Source organism: Acanthochromis polyacanthus, chromosome 7 (genome assembly GCF_021347895.1).
Source record: "Acanthochromis polyacanthus isolate Apoly-LR-REF ecotype Palm Island chromosome 7, KAUST_Apoly_ChrSc, whole genome shotgun sequence".
Classification (NCBI taxonomy): Eukaryota; Metazoa; Chordata; class Actinopteri; family Pomacentridae; genus Acanthochromis; species Acanthochromis polyacanthus.
Window position 1 is genome coordinate 713,034 of NC_067119.1, and position 15,317 is coordinate 728,350.

General features: G+C 47.0%; 1 long non-coding RNA gene across 2 annotated transcripts; it reads left to right on the forward strand.

Annotated features, from left to right (window-relative positions):
• Positions 1 to 527: 527 nt before the first annotated feature.
• On the forward strand, positions 528 to 1,701 carry LOC127534806 (uncharacterized). Of its 2 annotated transcripts, none has more exons than XR_007943303.1 (3): positions 528 to 781; positions 1,332 to 1,484; positions 1,634 to 1,701. It is a non-coding gene; the product is annotated as an uncharacterized LOC127534806 (long non-coding RNA). The 2 variants fall into 2 exon arrangements; XR_007943304.1 differs by lacking the exon at positions 1,634 to 1,701 and adding an exon at positions 1,082 to 1,183 and having other exon boundaries at positions 1,434 to 1,518.
• Positions 1,702 to 15,317: the final 13,616 nt, after the last annotated feature.

Sequence of the window (15,317 nt, forward strand, 5' to 3'; positions counted from 1 at the left end):
AGCTTGAAAATACCGGGTTTGGAAGCCCTGAGGACGTGTTCCCCTCTAAAAGCTTGAAAATACCGGGTTTTGGAAGCCCGAGGACGTGGTTCCCCTCTAAAAGGCTTGGAAAATACCGGGTTTGGAATGCCCTGAGGACGCGGTTCCCCTCTAAAAGCTTGAAAATACCGGGTTTGGAAGCCCCCCTAAGCTTGAAACCGGTTGGAGCCCTGGGCCGGTTCCCCCTCTAAAAGCTTGAAAATACCGGGTTGGAAGCCCTGAGGACCGCGGTTCCCCTCTAAAAGCTTGAAAATACCGGGTTTTGGAGGCCCGAGGACGTGGGTTCCCGCTCTAAAAGCTTGAAAATAACCCGGGTTTGGAGCCCGAGGACGCGGTTCCCCTCTAAAAGCTTTGAAAATACCGGGTTGGAAGCCCCGAGGACGAGGTTCCCCTCTAAAAGCTTGAAAATACCGGGTTTTGGAAGCCCTGAGGACGCGGTCCCCTCTAAAAGCTTGAAATACCGGGTTTGGAAGCCCCTGAGGACGCGGTTCCCCTCTAAAAGCTTGAAAATACCGGGTTTGGAAGCCCTGAGGACGCGGTTCCCCTCTAAAAGCTTGAAAATACCGGGTTTGGAAGCCCTGAGGACGCGGTTCCCCTCTAAAAGCTTGAAAATACCGGGTTTGGAAGCCCTGAGGACGCGGTTCCCCTCTAAAAGCTTGAAAATACCGGGTTTGGAAGCCCTGAGGACGCGGTTCCCCTCTAAAAGCTTGAAAATACCGGGTTTGGAAGCCCTGAGGACGCGGTTCCCTCTAAAAGCTTGAAAATACCGGGTTTGGAAGCCCTGAGGACGCGGTTCCCTCTAAAAGCTTGAAAATACCGGGTTTGGAAGCCCTGAGGACGTAGTTCACCTCTAAAAGCTTGAAAATACCGGGTTTGGAAGCCCGAGGACGAGGTTCCCCTCTAAAAGCTTGAAAATACCGGGTTTGAAGCCCGAGGACGTGGTTCCCCTCTAAAAGCTTGAAAATACCGGGTTTGGAAGCCCTGAGGACGAGGTTCCCTCTAAAAGCTTGAAAATACCGGGTTTGGAAGCCCTGAGGACGAGGTTCCCCTCTAAAAGCTTGAAAATACCGGGTTTGGAAGCCCTGAGGACGAGGTTCCCCTCTAAAAGCTTGAAAATACCGGGTTTGGAAGCCCTGAGGACGTAGTTCCCTCTAAAAGCTTGAAAATACCGGGTTTAGAGCCCTGAGGACGAGGTTCCCCTCTAAAAGCTTGAAAATACCGGGTTTGGAAGCCCTGAGGACGTTCCCCTCTAAAAGCTTGAAAATACCGGGTTTGGAAGCCCTGAGGACGAGGTTCACCTCTAAAAGCTTGAAAATACCGGGTTTGGAAGCCCTGAGGACGAGGTTCCCCTCTAAAAGCTTGAAAATACCGGGTTTAGAAGCCCTGAGGACGAGGTTCCCCTCTAAAAGCTTGAAAATACCGGGTTTGGAAGCCCTGAGGACGCGGTTCACCTCTAAAAGCTTGAAAATACCGGGTTTGGAAGCCCTGAGGACGAGTTCACCTCTAAAAGCTTGAAAATACCGGGTTTGGAAGCCCTGAGGACGAGGTTCCCCTCTAAAAGCTTGAAAATACCGGGTTTGGAAGCCCTGACGAGGTTCCCCTCTAAAAGCTTGAAAATACCGGGTTTGGAAGCCCTGAGGACGAGGTTCCCCTCTAAAAGCTTTTGAATAATACCGGGGTTGGGAAGGCCTCCGAGGACGCACGGTTCCCCTTCTTAAAGCTTGAATCAAAGACCGGGTTGGGAAGCCCTGAGGACGAGGTTCCCCTCTTAAAAGCCTTGGGAAAAATTACACGGGTTAGAGGCCCCCTGACGACGTGGTTCCCCCTAAAAAGCTTGAAAATACCGGGTTGGAAGCCCTGGAGGACGAGGTTTCCCCCTCTTAAAAGCTTGACAAGGACCGGGTTTGGGAAGCCCTTGAGGACGCGGTGCCCCTCTAAAAGCTTGAAAATACCGGGGTTTTGGAAGCCCTGAGGACTGATGGTTTCCCCTCTAAAAAGCTTGAAAATACCGGGTTGGAAGCCACGGAAGGACGTAGTCCCCTCTTTAAAAGCTTGAAAATACCGGGTTTAGAGGCCCTGAGGACGAGGTTCCCCTCTAAAAGCTTGAAAATACCGGGTTTGGAAGCCCTGAGGACGAGGTTCCCCTTAAAAGCTTTGAAAATACCGGGTTTGGAAGCCCTTGAGGACGAGGTTCCCCTCTAAAGCTTGAAATACCGGGTTTGGAAGCCCTGAGGACGGGTTCCCCTCTAAAAGCTTGAAAATACCGGGTTTGGAAGCCCTGAGGACGAGGTTCACTCTAAAAGCTTGAAAATACCGGGTTTTGGAAGCCCTGAGGACGAGGTCCCCTCTAAAAGCTTGAAATACCGGGTTTAGAGGCCCTGAGGACGAGGTTCCCCTCTAAAGCTTGAAAATACCGGGTTTAGAAGCCCTGAGGACGAGGTTCCCCTCTAAAGCTTGAAAATACCGGGTTTGGAAGCCCTGAGGACGAGGTTCCCCTCTAAAAGCTTGAAAATACCGGGTTTGGAAGCCCTGGAGACGAGGTTCCCCTCTAAAAGCTTGAAAATACCGGGTTTAGAAGCCCTGAGGACGAGGTTCCCTCTAAAAGCTTGAAAATACCGGGTTTAGAAGCCCTGAGGACGTGGTTCCCCTCTAAAAGCTTGAAAATAAAAATATAAAAAGACAAAAAACAGTGATGAAAGCCAGTGACTAAAAAGTGAATGAAATGGACAACCGGTTTTTATGTGTTGTTGTGTCTTGTGGAATCTCACTGAGACAACGTGAACGGTACCGCCTGGTGTAACTGTGTCTCAGAGAGTGAATGAGGAGCTCATGTATGAATGGAATGAAAAGTAACTGAATCAGCGGACAGCCTGAAACCTAACGGTTGTAAACATAAAGCTGTTGTCAGCTGAAGTAGGTTACTGAGTCATTCATTAGGTTCTAGGTGGGATTTGACAGTAACTCTAAAACGATTCTCAGTCCTGGGACTAGAACCCCCAGCAGAAATCCGGAATACAACAGTGTGTTCTAGAAGCTTGGTTTCTGAGGACTCTGAATTGGCTCCAGAAGCACTGATACTGGTCAGACACACCCTGTAGTACACATTCTGATCAAACATGGCAAAAGAAGGACCATAAAAGGACATCTGGTCCTTAGAAAACAGAGGGAAATAACTGAACTCAATTATTCATTGGAGAAAAACCAAAAGACAGAAAAAAGAAAAGATTGTTTGATGACACTAAAAGAATCAGGACTAATTAGAGATGACACAGACCCACTGCTGTGGAAACAATTATCAAACTTAGAGAATGACAGAATCAGTGAAAAACAAAACAAACTCAACAGAGGATTTTTTGTCCAGAGAAAAACCAAAAAAGGAGTAGACGAATTAAAGGAAAAACGCATCATTCACCAGATGGAACGAGCCTGCAAAGCTCTGAACATGCCAGATAAAAGTAAGACATTAGATACACAGCCAGAGAGGAAACAAAGAGAAAAACAACAACAACAACAACAACAGCCTGGTGTCCAGCAGCCGAAGGCGGAGCATCAGACCAGCTCCTTATAAGGACGTTTGTAGATCTGCATGTAGCGGACCATAGAGACAGATGAGGGAGACACTCCACACAGTGGACCCAGGAAAAGTCTGTGCTGACACACAGTGTAGAAGTACAACAGGTTCACACCACGGCTTTAGGGGAAGTCTGGGGACGAGTTAGAGGAAAGTGGAACTGATGGAAATAAATGACCTCATAACAACGCTGACCTGCAAACCAGGATAACACTGAACGACCGTATCACCCAGAACTTCACAAGCTAGCATGCTAACTACCCACCGGGCAGCGCACTACGAGCAGAAAAAGGTTTCAAGGCAGCTTTGAGCAAACAGCAGTCTTTTTTCACGAGGCCGGTGAAAAGCTCCCAAAAAGCAACCGAAGCCTCATTACGAGCGACGCAGTTCTTCATAAAGAAGAAGAAGGCCTTTTCAGATGGGCGGTTGTCAAAGAAACAATGATGATAATTACTAAAACTGTGCTTGAAGACGAGAAGTACGGAACCGATGTCATCTCCACTCTCTCTGACACTGGGGGCATCTACAATGGTAAGAAGAGTGTCGGCGATGTCCGTGAACTTGGCCGACCAGTTGGACCGTGATCTGGTGAGGTGGAGGAGCTTCAGTATCCAGTGTGACGAGTCGGTGGACAGCGCAGCGGATGGTCTTTATCAGGATGGCGTTTGATGATTTCTCTACAAAAGAAGAACTTGTGACACTACTGCCCTTAAAGACAACTACCAGGGGAGTGGACATCTGTAACGCGGTGAAGGAGTTTTTACCGCTGGAAAAGCTGGTATCTGTGATTACGGATGGAGCTGCTATGATCGACCGACACAGGATTCATGCTCACTGTAAAGGTGACACGGAGTTCCCAAACTTTCTGCATTACCACTGCATCATCCACCAGCACAAGTGATCTGCTTTGAGCACGTGATGATTCCCGTTGTAAAGATCATAAACAGATCCGTTCCAAAGCAAAACAGCACAGAACATTCAAGGTTCTATTGGAGGAGCTGTCAGCTGAACACGGTGACCTGCTACTACACAGAAATCCGACGGCTCAGCAGGGGACGAATTCTGCTTCGTTTTTGTCACTTTTGGGTGAAATCAAAGAGTTCATGCAGTCCAGAGGGGAAGACGCCTCGCTGCTGGAGGACACTGACTGGACAGTTGACCTCGCATTTTTAACGGACATTACTGGGAAACTGAACAGTTTGAACTGTGAGCTGCAAGGCAAAGGTAAGACTGTTGCTGAAATGATAAGTGCTTTAAATGCATTTAAAGCTAAGATGAGCCTTTTCTCTGTGCATTTAAAGAGAAAAAAGGTGCTGCACTTTCCCTCTGTGCTGAAAGACAATAGTTCTGCATCTGAGGCTTTGGCAAAGTTGCAGAAAAGTACTGTCAGGTCACAGAAAGACTTGGACAAGAATTTGAGAACAGGTTTTGTGACCTGGGTCAGCTTGAGCCATGCCTGTCATTCATTTCTAATCCTTTCATGCATTGCTGAGCAGCTAAGTGCAACGTTCAGCCTTGATGCTGGACAGATGGAGCCTGAGATTGGAACACTGCAGAATGACCTCCACCCCAAAGCCTACCAGGGAGCACCAAACTTTGGGGCCTTTGACACAGAAAAGTACGGTGGTGTTTGCACAGCAGCTTTGAAGGTTGCAAGCCTGTTTGGGTCAACCTGTCTGTGAATCAGCCTTTTCTGACGTGAACTTCATCAAGAACAAACACAGAACACGCCTCACTGACGCACATCTGCAAGACTCACTCAGAGCTGCAGTGTGAAGTTACACACCAGAGTACCACACACTGGTGGAGAGCATGCAACGCCAGGCGTCCCACTACCTACAAAGAAACAGGCGTTCAGCTCAAAATGTGTCATTCATGATGCCTTAATGGAACATTTGACATTCATTTTTTTCTTAGGCTTGTACAGGGTTTTGTTTAAAATGTGAAACATGCTGCACAGCTTCATGGTGATCTTCTTGGACTGTTGTAGAAGTGATCATTTGAAAATGTTCAATCTGAAAACACCTGCACTTGAACAATTAGAAATAAAGTGCTGCATATTGAAATGAATCTGTTTTCTATCTTATTGTTGTTTATTGTGAGAAATCCTGAACATGATCGGTGTCTTCACACAGCTAAACACCACTGATTATTAATAATGACATGGTTAAAGCCAAACTGAGCAGCCTGGCTGTTTCAGAGGTGTTATCAAACTGTAGCTCTCTGCCTTAATCAGGATCCAGGACGTAGGCGTCGCTTTCAGAAAGCTTGGTGAGGCCTGGTCTCGTGTCAGCAGAACCTCTGCAGCCTCCAGCTGCTTCCTGCTGCTCAGAACACAACTCAGCAGTGATTTTGGCGACAGTCCGTTCTTAGACACACAACAGGACGACTAGATGCACAAAAATCACCGAGAACACTGCGTCTCGTTTTTCTTTTGCGTCTCGTTTTTGTCGTTCTGTCTTGTTGTGACAGCGTATTAAACATTAGTGTCCACTCCTCACAGCCTCCAGTGTTTCTCCTGCAGCTCTAAAGTCAGCTACTGATGGTCAAACATCATCCAGCGTACAACGACGGGCTGCGCTCTGTTTATCTGATGAGTTACTGATGCTGGAAGTCTGAATCTGCAAACATGTTTCTGTCTTTAAGCCCATGTTTAAAGCTTTCATTAACTAAGAATGTACATGAGTCTGAATGCAGGTGGAATCATTTGAACCGTCGTGTCGCCTGCAGGTCAAATTGACCCGATTTAAAGTTTGAAAATGTGGAAAAAAATATTTTCACAGTGAAACTTCTGATGACGGGCTGCACAGTGCAGTAGTGGTTAGTACTGTCGCCTTGCAGCTAGAAGATCCCCGGTTCAAATCCCAGCCTGTCCCTGGGATCTTTCTGCATGGAGTTTGCATGTTCTCCCTGTGCATGCGTGGGTTTTCTCTGGGTACTCCGGCTTCCTCCCACAGTCCAAAAACATGCTGAGGTTAATTGGTTACTCTAAATTGTCCGTAGGTGTGAATGTGAGTGTGATTGTGTGTCTGTATATGTAGCCCTGTGACAGACTGGTGACCTGTCCAGGGTGTCCCCTGCCTTCAGTCAGCTGGGATAGACTCCAGCACCCCCCATGACCCTAGTGAGGATAAAGCGGTGGATAGAGGATGGATGGATGGATGGATGGAACTTCTGATGTCCACATTTTTCAACATTTTTGAACATTTTTGGTGGAAAAAAATGTAAAATGTTTCTGGATTTTGGTTGATTTTTATGTGAATGTTGTCCTCATTTACAGGCACCAAAAAACGTGGTTTCCTTGTCTGAAAAAAAAAAATCTGCAATAAAATCCCCAAAAACTTTCAGGAAAAAAAATCCAGTAATTACTTAAAAGTTTCTTTTAAAAAAAAAATTCCAGATTTCGCAAGAAAATTCTTGTAAATATTTTGTAAAAATGAGAACAAATCATCCAAAAAATATCTGAAATGATTCCATATCGATCAGTAAAAAGTCTAATATTTACCGTAAGAACATTCACATAAAAATGAACCCAAATCCAGTGAATTTAGCTGGTTCTGGGTTCATTTTTACATGAATGTTCTTAAGAAATATTTTTAACATTTCTGTTTTTTCAACCAAAAAATGTTCAGAAATTTCCCAAAAATGTTCCAAATGTGGACATCAGAAGTTTCACTGTGAAGATAGATCTTATTTTCCACATTTTCAAACTTTAAAACCGGTAAACTTTGACCCACAGGACGACACCAGCGTTAAACTCAGATAAAACACTCAGAAATCAAATATACTGAGCGACAACGTAGAAATCTGTACGAACACGTTCTAATCTTAACATAATGAACGTATTAATGCATGTAATTAATCATTTATTTGGTCCATTCATTGATCACATACTGACTATTAGATCAATGCTTCTTAAATTATTCACTCTTTTTACAGTCTCTGCTCCGTTTACAGCCACAGAATCACGGCTCTTACCTGGAGGACTTCTGGAGATCTCTGGTTCCTCCATGTTGGTTCCTCATGAGGTCCACATCCGGTCCTCAGAACCAGAACCACATCCAGGGTTCTGCTCTTCACTCACGTCTGTTCGTTTCAAACGTTTTTGCTTCTTTGGACGTGGTGGAGTTTCAATGTGGACAGTCAGGAAACCCGTGACACAACCGGGCAGAACCAGGCACACCTGCGGTCTCTGGGCTGGTCCAGGCCTCGGGTCCAGGTCTCCATGGGGTCCTCCTCAGATGAAGCAGCTGTCCTTCACATCTCCTGATTTTTATTCAGTTCTTTCTCCAGCTGCCGGACTTTAATGGAAACACGGAACTGTGTGTTGTTTCTTCAACTAATTAATGAATAATTGATGAATTTTAGGGGGGGGGGGGCCGGACACGTCGAGGCGCAGCAGGAATTCACCAGCTCAGTGAATCTGACCCCCACCCGCTAAAAAAGCTAACAGGCTGAGAGGTTAGCGCTTCGTTTGTGCTGATTTCCGTCCATCCATCATCCATCCATCCATCATCCATCATCCATCCATCATCCATCCATCCTCACCGCTTTATCCTCACTAGGGTCATGGGGGGTGCTGGAGTCAAGGTGAAGGTGCTAACCACTCGGACACTGTGCAGTCCCAAATGTTGTATCTTGTTTTTCTTCACTTATGCTTTGATGTTGTTCTGTCTTTGATCTGCCAATCAGCCGCTTGGTTATAATCTCTCGTGTTTACATGAAAATGTACATTAATACGAACTGTCCCATTTTAGAAATAAATAAATGAAATGAAATGAAAAAATCTATATGGTTCCACCTTAAATCATCCTAAAGTTCCACCTTAAATCATCCTAAATGATCCCGAACCGGCAGATTGGGTTCATGTCGATGTTCTCAGTGAGTCTGTTCTGGTTTTACCTTCCCTCATGTTTCTGGAGCTCAAACTCTAATCAAGGTTCTTCATGGAGAACTCGGTTCTGCTGGTTCTGCTGGTTCTGCTGGTTCTGCTGGTTCTACTGGTTCTGTGTGGTTCTACTGGTTCTACTGGTTCTGCTGGTTCTACTGGTTCTGCTGGTTCTGTGTGGTTCTGCTGGTTCTACTGGTTCTGCTGGTTCTGTGTGGTTCTACTGGTTCTACTGGTTCTGTGTGGTTCTGCTGGTTCTACTGGTTCTACTGGTTCTGCTGGTTCTACTGGTTCTGTGTGGTTCTACTGGTTCTACTGGTTCTGCTGGTTCTACTGGTTCTGCTGGTTCTGTGTGGTTCTGCTGGTTCTACTGGTTCTGCTGGTTCTGTGTGGTTCTACTGGTTCTACTGGTTCTACTGGTTCTGCTGGTTCTATTGGTTCTGCTGGTTCTGTGTGGTTCTACTGGTTCTGCTGGTTCTGCTGGTTCTGTGTGGTTCTACTGGTTCTGTGTGGTTCTGCTGGTTCTACTGGTTCTGTGTGGTTCTGCTGGTTCTGCTGGTTCTACTGGTTCTACTGGTTCTGTGTGGTTCTGCTGGTTCTACTGGTTCTGCTGGTTCTACTGGTTCTGTGTGGTTCTGCTGGTTCTGCTGGTTCTACTGGTTCTGTGTGGTTCTACTGGTTCTGCTGGTTCTACTGGTTCTACTGGTTCTGCTGGTTCTGTGTGGTTCTACTGGTTCTGCTGGTTCTACTGGTTCTGCTGGTTCTGTGTGGTTCTACTGGTTCTACTGGTTCTGCTGGTTCTATTGGTTGTGCTGGTTCTACTGGTTCTGCTGGTTCTGTGTGGTTCTACTGGTTCTGCTGGTTCTGCTGGTTCTGTGTGGTTCTACTGGTTCTGCTGGTTCTACTGGTTCTGCTGGTTCTACTGGTTCTGTGTGGTTCTGCTGGTTCTACTGGTTCTGCTGGTTCTACTGGTTCTGTGTGGTTCTACTGGTTCTACTGGTTCTGCTGGTTCTGTGTGGTTCTACTGGTTCTGCTGGTTCTACTGGTTCTGCTGGTTCTGTGTGGTTCTGCTGGTTCTGCTGGTTCTACTGGTTCTGCTGGTTCTGTGTGGTTCTGCTGGTTGTACTGGTTCTGCTGGTTCTGTGTGGTTCTACTGGTTCTGTGTGGTTCTGCTGGTTCTACTGGTTCTGTGTGGTTCTGCTGGTTCTGCTGGTTCTACTGGTTCTACTGGTTCTGTGTGGTTCTGCTGGTTCTACTGGTTCTGCTGGTTCTACTGGTTCTGTGTGGTTCTGCTGGTTCTGCTGGTTCTACTGGTTCTGTGTGGTTCTACTGGTTCTGCTGGTTCTACTGGTTCTACTGGTTCTGCTGGTTCTGTGTGGTTCTACTGGTTCTGCTGGTTCTACTGGTTCTGCTGGTTCTGTGTGGTTCTACTGGTTCTACTGGTTCTGCTGGTTCTACTGGTTCTGCTGGTTCTGTGTGGTTCTACTGGTTCTGCTGGTTCTGCTGGTTCTGTGTGGTTCTACTGGTTCTGCTGGTTCTGTGTGGTTCTACTGGTTCTGCTGGTTCTACTGGTTCTGCTGGTTCTACTGGTTCTGCTGGTTCTACTGGTTCTGTGTGGTTCTACTGGTTCTACTGGTTCTGCTGGTTCTACTGGTTCTGTGTGGTTCTACTGGTTCTACTGGTTCTGCTGGTTCTGTGTGGTTCTACTGGTTCTGCTGGTTCTACTGGTTCTGCTGGTTCTGTGTGGTTCTGCTGGTTCTGCTGGTTCTACTGGTTCTGCTGGTTCTGTGTGGTTCTGCTGGTTGTACTGGTTCTGCTGGTTCTGTGTGGTTCTACTGGTTCTACTGGTTCTGCTGGTTCTGCTGGTTCTGCTGGTTCTACTGGTTCTGTGTGGTTCTACTGGTTCTGTGTGGTTCTGCTGGTTCTACTGGTTCTACTGGTTCTGTGTGGTTCTACTGGTTCTGCTGGTTCTGCTGGTTCTACTGGTTCTGGTGGTTCTACTGGTTCTGCTGGTTCTACTGGTTCTGCTGGTTCTGTGTGTTCTGCTGGTTCTACTGGTTCTGCTGGTTCTACTGGTTCTGCTGGTTCTGTGTGGTTCTGCTGGTTCTACTGGTTCTGTGTGGTTCTGCTGGTTCTGCTGGTTCTGCTGGTTCTGTGTGGTTCTACTGGTTCTACTGGTTCTGTGTGGTTCTGCTGGTTCTACAGGTTCTACTGGTTCTACTGGTTCTGTGTGATTCTGCTGGTTCTGCTGGTTCTGCTGGTTCTGCTGGTTCTGTGTGGTTCTACTGGTTCTACTGGTTCTGTGTGGTTCTACTGGTTCTACTGGTTCTACTGGTTCTGTGTGATTCTGCTGGTTCTACTGGTTCTGCTGGTTCTGCTGGTTCTGTGTGGTTCTGCTGGTTCTGTGTGGTTCTGCTGGTTCTGTGTGGTTCTACTGGTTCTGCTGGTTCTGCTGGTTCTGTGTGGTTCTACTGGTTCTACTGGTTCTGTGTGGTTCTACTGGTTCTGCTGGTTCTACTGGTTCTGCTGGTTCTGCTGGTTCTGCTGGTTCTGTGTGGTTCTGCTGGTTCTACTGGTTCTACTGGTTCTGTGTGGTTCTGCTGGTTCTGCTGGTTCTGTGTGGTTCTACTGGTTCTACTGGTTCTGTGTGGTTCTGCTGGTTCTACTGGTTCTACTGGTTCTGTGTGATTCTGCTGGTTCTGCTGGTTCTGCTGGTTCTGCTGGTTCTGTGTGGTTCTACTGGTTCTACTGGTTCTGTGTGGTTCTGCTGGTTCTACTGGTTCTACTGGTTCTACTGGTTCTGTGTGATTCTGCTGGTTCTGTGTGGTTCTGCTGGTTCTGTGTGGTTCTGCTGGTTCTGTGTGGTTCTGCTGGTTCTACTGGTTCTGCTGGTTCTGCTGGTTCTGTGTGGTTCTGCTGGTTCTGTGTGGTTCTACTGGTTCTGCTGGTTCTACTGGTTCTGTGTGGTTCTACTGGTTCTACTGGTTCTGTGTGGTTCTGTGTGGTTCTACTGGTTCTCTCTGACCTGGTCTCCTCCAGCTGCAGTACCTCTGAGCTGCCACCAGGACTGAAGAAGAAACAATAGAAACACTAAGTTAAAGACAGAACCAGAACCAGAACCAGGTGTCAGAGTTCCTTCTATTATTTATGATCCTCTGTAAATATGAATGAAGATCAGAAGCTCCACCAGGTTCAGCTCAGAGCAGAACTTCATCTGTTTCCTCCGGACAAAAACCAGACACAAAACCACAGAATCCTCATCGGCAGGTTCTGCTAACATGTTCTGAAACACGTTCCATGTATAATAATTGTTATTTAAAATATTATGTTACAACCTTCAGAGGAAATGAGACACAGAGCTTTTATTTTGAAATGGAGTTCGTGGCGGTGCCCCTCCCCCGATGTGACGGAGGTCAATGAGTTTACCTGTTCAGGTAGAGTCCTGAATGAGAGAAAACAGGAAGAGTGTAGAAAACCATGATTATTAATTATTGATTTTAACATGTTCTAAATGTGTTTAGTCACCTGCTGAGGAGCCTGAAGGTCAGGTCAGCTTCATGTCTCCTGGAGGAAGTAGTGTCAGGTTCAGAACCATCTGCAGAAGAAAAGACTAAAAGCATCTCTTCTCTGAACACCTTCACATCTGCTCTCAGATGGACGTCTTTGGATAAAAGCTTCTGATCAGTGAACCCGTAGGTGGCTGAGGTGGGCAGGAAGCTCCTCCAGGTGTAGATGAAGTTCTTCCATCGGGTCGTCCACCACTAGGAGGATTCACATCCGTGTCGAAACAAACATGCTCTCTAGAAAGGAACACATGGTGAAGTTCAGACGCTGAAGGTTCTGACACCATCGGCTGAATCTTCAGAGTCCTGCAGTCTTCAGGTTCCTGAGGAGCTTCAGACCAGGTGGGGATCTCCAGAAAGGAGGACGGTGAGTGTGACTGAAAGAGGAACCTCAGATGGAGGAGGATCAACGGTTCCAGTGGATCAGTGGGTTGGTTCTTGTTCCATGTTGGAGATCTAGATGTTTCTGTTGATTGATTGCCTTGTGTCAGTGTTCTTCTCAGAGGAACCGGGTTCCTTCCATGATCTACTGTTTTTTTTGTATGTACACGGTGTCTGTAGCCAGGAGCTCTGCTGTCTCAGACAAATTTCCTGAAAAAGACATTAAAGTTTATCCATCCATCCATCCATCCATCCATCCATCCATCCATCCATCTCTCTGCCTGTCTATCTATCTGTCTCCATGAGGAGTGGCTCCAAGCTTCTGGACAGAACCTCCACACCAGTGGTGTAGTCTACGTGATACGCAGCTATACGCCGTATACTGACTAGAAAAGGTCCCAAATTTCCGTATACCGACTTAAAAATGCTCAAACACATGTATCAGTATGTTTTTTGACATAACGTTCACTTTCCCATTCATAAATTCGTCTTCTCTGTGTCAGGAAGCGGTGAAGCTGGATGGGGGGGGGGGGGGAAGGTGTCTGGCTGAGAACAGGACTCACTAAAGGCGGACCGCGGTCCGGATCCGGACCCAGACGCCGTCTATACGGGTGTAAATTTGACAGGTCGCTTCTATTTTACCGGTGCAGCTTTCCAGTGTTTATCATTGGTCTATCGGCTCAGAAACACACAGACCAATTATGTACGAGTTCAGACATCCCACGTGACGCTGCTCAGCCAATGACGTCACTGAATGACATCACAGCTCTGCCTTCCAAAACCAGCTGAGAGATGAGGGACAAAGAGGACAGTAGTGATGGAAGTTCAGCTCTTTTCAGAGAGCTTTTGGCACTGCTTCCAAAGAAAAGCCGGTTCTTTCAGCTCCTAATTTATTATTGTTTGTAGCCTCATTTTATCCTAACCAGGCAAATATGAATCATTTGTGTTTTGACAAACTCTTTTTCATTCAGTGTTTTTATGAGAAGCCTTATAATTGAGTCATTTTGTGCATTTGTTTGGTTACAAAAACAGGCATTCTTACTTTTGTTTAATATTTCAATAAAACTTTTTTGCACAAAAATAAATGAACAAAACTCTGCACATGATGGAGAGGAAACATCAGGTCTACCTGATGGAGAGGAATCTGTCGTTGTCGTTGTTGTCGTTGTCGTTGTGTGCTGTCGTTGTGTTGTCGTTGTATTGTTGTGTGTTGTTGTTGTGTGTTGTCGTTGTTGTGTTGTCGTTGTTGTGTTGTCGTTGTTGTTGTTGTGTTGTCGTTGTTGTTGTGTGTTTTTCCTCATTACCATGCCGGTTCTAAAAGCAGCCTCTCTGACCTTTACCGTCTCTGAGAGCTGATTGGTTCTCGGCTGAGTCCAGAGGAACCCTGAGTTGAGTCTGCAGGATGGAGGAAGCTGCCGCCATGACGACCGCTCAGCTGCTGCTCTGCTTCCTGTCTGCTCTGTCCCTCGCCTGTCCGCCAGGTAAGACTACAGATGTTGTGTTGTTTGTAACGTTGTGTAACAGGTGAGAAACAGGAACACAACCAGGGATCGTTCAGAGCAGCAGCAGCCCGCTGACGTCTGCACACAAGTGACCCACTCACCTGGACTCACCTGAGGTCTGAACCAGGAAGCAGGTTCAACAGATCCAGACCTTCTTTAGATCAGTCGGCTAAACTAAACCTGTTTTCCAGTCAGACGTCAGGAGGTGTCCTCCAGGTGTTTCTACCTGTAGCTGTCCTCCAGGTGTTTCTACCTGTAGCTGTCCTCCAGATGTTTCTACCTGTAGCTGTCCTCCAGGTGTTTCTACCTGTAGCTGTCCTCCAGATGTTTCTACCTGTAGCTGTCCTCCAGGTGTTTCTACCTGTAGCTGTCCTCCAGGTGTTTCTACCTGTAGCTGTCCTCCAGGTGTTTCTACCTGTAGCTGTCCTCCAGATGTTTCTACCTGTAGCTGTCCTCCAGATGTTTCTACCTGTAGCTGTCCTCCAGGTGTTTCTACCTGTAGCTGTCCTCCAGGTGTTTCTACCTGTAGCTGTCCTCCAGATGTTTCTACCTGTAGCTGTCCTCCAGGTGTTTCTACCTGTAGCTGTCCTCCAGATGTTTCTACCTGTAGCTGTCCTCCAGGTGTTTCTACCTGTAGCTGTCCTCCAGGTGTTTCTGCCTGTAGCTGTCCTCCAGATGTTTCTACCTGTAGCTGTCCTCCAGGTGTTTCTGCCTGTAGCTGTCCTCCAGGTGTTTCTACCTGTAGCTGTCCTCCAGATGTTTCTACCTGTAGCTGTCCTCCAGGTGTTTCTACCTGTAGCTGTCCTCCAGATGTTTCTACCTGTAGCTGTCCTCCAGATGTTTCTACCTGTAGCTGTCCTCCAGATGTTTCTACCTGTAGCTGTCCTCCAGATGTTTCTACCTGTAGCTGTCCTCCAGGTGTTTCTACCTGTAGCTGTCCTCCAGGTGTTTCTACCTGTAGCTGTCCTCCAGATGTTTCTACCTGTAGCTGTCCTCCAGGTGTTTCTACCTGTAGCTGTCCTCCAGGTGTTTCTACCTGTAGCTGTCCTCCAGATGTTTCTACCTGTAGCTGTCCTCCAGGTGTTTCTACCTGTAGCTGTCCTCCAGATGTTTCTACCTGTAGCTGTCCTCCAGGTGTTTCTACCTGTAGCTGTCCTCCAGGTGTTTCTACCTGTAGCTGTCCTCCAGATGTTTCTACCTGTAGCTGTCCTCCAGGTGTTTCTACCTGTAGCTGTCCTCCAGGTGTTTCTGCCTGTAGCTGTCCTCCAGGTGTTTCTACCTGTAGCTGTCCTCCAGGTGTTTCTGCCTGTAGCTGTCCTCCAGGTGTTTCTACCTGTAGCTGTCCTCCAGATGTTTCTACCTGTAGCTGTCCT